The following is a 3,483-nucleotide window of genomic DNA, read 5'->3' on the forward strand; positions in this document are numbered from 1 at the left end:
GAGGGCGACCTTGTTGAGTTGCACGGAGAAAAACATCCAAGAAAATAACTTGTATTAGCTTTTACCAGTTGGTGGCGCTACTACTACGATGAAAAATAAGTTGGTAGATGTCTTTAGGGCTGAAGTATCCTCAAATGTGTACAACTTCGAGAAGATAGGATCATCTGAGTCATGTTGCCGGAGCTTTTGTTGCCACAAAGTACAATCGGACTTTTCAGCACCGTAATAGCCACGCCTTTTGCCAAAACGTCACAAAACTCGGCAGAGAGTAAGATCATTGTCTTGAGTCTTTTCTGACTAATTTTCAGTCGGATTCGTCAAAAGGGCACGTTGCAGTACGTGAAAATTAAAATAAAAACAAATTTTTGATTCCACTTGGCGGCGCTGTGTGTATAACAAAATAATAACATTAAGATGTCTTCAGGTCGGGACATTTTATTTACAGGTGAAGGTTTGGATTTTTAGGAGCATGTGCAGGGGAGTTATTAAGCATTCATTTATTTGTATTAGGTTCATTTTGTCTTCTTATTATTGATATTTGACAGATTCATTAAAAGCAGACAATTATGTTTTCGGTAAATTTTTTACCTGACATGTTTCGGCGAGTCTTTCGCCTTCTTCAGAGTGTCGCATGATGGTGTCTTGAGACCCGTCTTTATCAGCTGATGTTCCATGAGGGTGTGACTTACCTGTCAAAAAAATGAAAAATCAGAGCAGTAAAAGAACAAGCACAACATGAACATTACAAATCAGCAATCACTGACCACTGCAAAAGGGAAAACCACATCATGGACCGGGAGAAGGGCAGGGTCATCCGCACAGAAGAGAACAAACAACAGCGCTGGATCAGAGAGGCCATTGAGATCTGCAAGCGAGGCAAAAAAACCATGAACAGAGACAAGGTTGCCTTCATCCTCTCTACCACCTGGACCAGCATCTTGGCGGAGTTAACGGACAGCGGGGGGCGTGACTTGCCTTCATTCTTGTGACAGGTAAGTCACGCCCTCATGGAACATCAGCTGATAAAGACGGGCCACAAGACACCATCATGTGACACTCTGAAGAAGGCGAAAGACTTTCGTATTGTGACATCCTCAAGGCCTAAACACTCATCCGAGCAAATATAAGGTAGATTTTGTGAACCTGCCCGGAGAAAAACATCAACGAAAATAATTTGTATTTGTTTTAACCAGTTGGTGGCGCTACCACTGCGATCAAAAATAAGTTGGCAGCCGTCTTCAGGGCCTGAATATCCTCAAATGTGAAAAATTTCGAGAAGATGGATCATCTGAATCATTTTGCAGGAACTTTTGTTGCCACGGAGAATAATCAGACTCTGCGGCACCGCAATAGCCACGCCCTTCGAAGGAAAGTCACAAAAATAGGGATAGCGTAAGATCAATGTCTTGAGTCTTTTCTAGCCAATTTTCAATCGGATTCGTTAAAAGGGCACCGTGCAGTACGTCAAAATGTAAAAAATGATATTGATTGGCGCAACGTGTATAACAGAATATAAACATATAGATGTCTTCAGGTACCGACTCTTTATGTACATGTGAAGTTTTGGATTTTTAGCAGCATGTGCATGAGAGTTATTAAGCATTTTGTCCATTGCGGCGAAGGAAATCTTAAGTGAAAACTTTGAAGCCCCGCCCCCGTCATATAGTATTTCGGAAACAAAAGATTTTAGCCCCAGTGTTTGTCCCAGGTCTTAAGATGCTACAGACAGAATTTTAAGGCAATCAGATGAAGCCTTTAGGATCAGGGTGCAAAAGAATGACCCCTGTAAACATGCAAAAAAGGGCAAAAGTCGGACTTTCAAAAATTCATAACTCACTTCCTGTTCATATTAGACGTTAAAATATCAAATTTTTCGCCATGCCCGATGAGACTGCCAAGTTTGGTGAGTTTTTGTGCATGTTTCGGGGGTCAAAAATGCAATCGAACAATCGGAAAAATAATAATAATAATAATTTCTACAAAAACAATAGGGACTTCGCAGCGGTCGCTGCTCAGGCCCTAATAATAATAATAATAATAATAATAATAAAAGTAATAATATTTTCTACAAAAACAATAGGGACCTCGCAGCCGTCGCAGCTTGGGCCCTAATAACAATTTCTAGAAAAACAATAGGGACCTCGCAGCGGTCACTGCTCGGGCCCTAATAATAATAATAATAATAATTTCCACAAAAACAATGGGGACCTCGTAGCGGTCGCTGCTCGGGCCCTAATAATAATTTCTACAAAAACAATAGGGACCTCGCCGCGGTCGCTGCTCGGGCCCCAATTATAATTTCTACACAAAGTCCATTGTGGTGACCCGCCCCCTTTTAAGTAAATTCAAAATGGCCGACTTCCTGTAAAACCTAGCTCATTGCTCCAAGAGACTTTTTTGTAGGTCTTGGTCTTATACATACAGTGAACCCTCGCTACTTGGCGGTTCACCTTTCGCGGGTTCAGTGCTTCGCGGGTCTAAAAAATATTCGGGGGCATTGTAGTTTCGCCGAGCGGCACGACGGGGCGCTGGAGCGGTTAGACGGCCGGTGTGCGCCGAAGAAGAGCGTGGGCGAAGAGGAGAGTGGACGAAGAAGAGCACGTTCCCCCGGACACGATCGGTGGCGACGTTTCGCGCGGTTCGGACAGTACCAGAGCTCCGGCCGGCGTGCGTGGCAGTTAAGCCGTAGAGGAGAACCTTCCCCGGGCACGGGCGGTGCCAAGCGGCCCCTAAGTTTAACCGAATGGAAGCTCCGGAGGAGGAGGGCATGCTCGCGTCACAGTAAGCCGAAGAGGAGCACCTTCCCCGGGCACGGGCGATTCCAAGCGGCCCCTAAGTTTAACCGAATGGAAGCTCCGGAGGAGGAGGGCATGCTCGCGTCACAGTAAGCCGAAGAGGAGCACCTTCCCCGGGCACGGGCGGTGCCAAGCGGCCCCTAAGTTTAACCGAATGGAAGCTCCGGGGGAGGAGGGCGGGTGTGTGTCACAGTTAAGCCGAATTGGAGCACCTCTTCCGCCCGGGCACGAGCGGAGCGCGAAGCTGTCAGTTATGAATGTATAAAAGAATAAATAAATAAATGAATAAAGAATGCCACCTTTCATTTCACAGGGCACACCGGACGGCGTACCAGCAGATAAAAGTCGGAGTAATTAAATAAATACAAAAAGAATGGCTGGGGAATAAAAAAATAATACGTTTTAATAATAATTTGGTTTTTTTGTTATAACATGAATTTCACTCTCTCTCTCCCCGTATATATATATATATATATATATATATATATATATATATATATATATATATTATATATTTATTATATATATTGTATATTTTTTTAAGCATTTTTGAAGGTGCGCCGCTACTTCGCGGATTTTCAGTTTTCGCGGGTGGTCTCTGTCCCCATTAACCGCGATTACCGAGGGTTCACTGTACTCCATAAAATTTACAAAAAGCGAGGTGAAACACTCAACCAGGGCTGCTTTT

The sequence above is a fragment of the Idiotropiscis lumnitzeri genome, unplaced genomic scaffold (assembly GCF_059441095.1).
Source record: "Idiotropiscis lumnitzeri isolate Australia: NSW breed Sydney's pygmy pipehorse unplaced genomic scaffold, RoL_Ilum_1.0 HiC_scaffold_112, whole genome shotgun sequence".
Taxonomy (NCBI): domain Eukaryota; kingdom Metazoa; phylum Chordata; class Actinopteri; order Syngnathiformes; family Syngnathidae; genus Idiotropiscis; species Idiotropiscis lumnitzeri.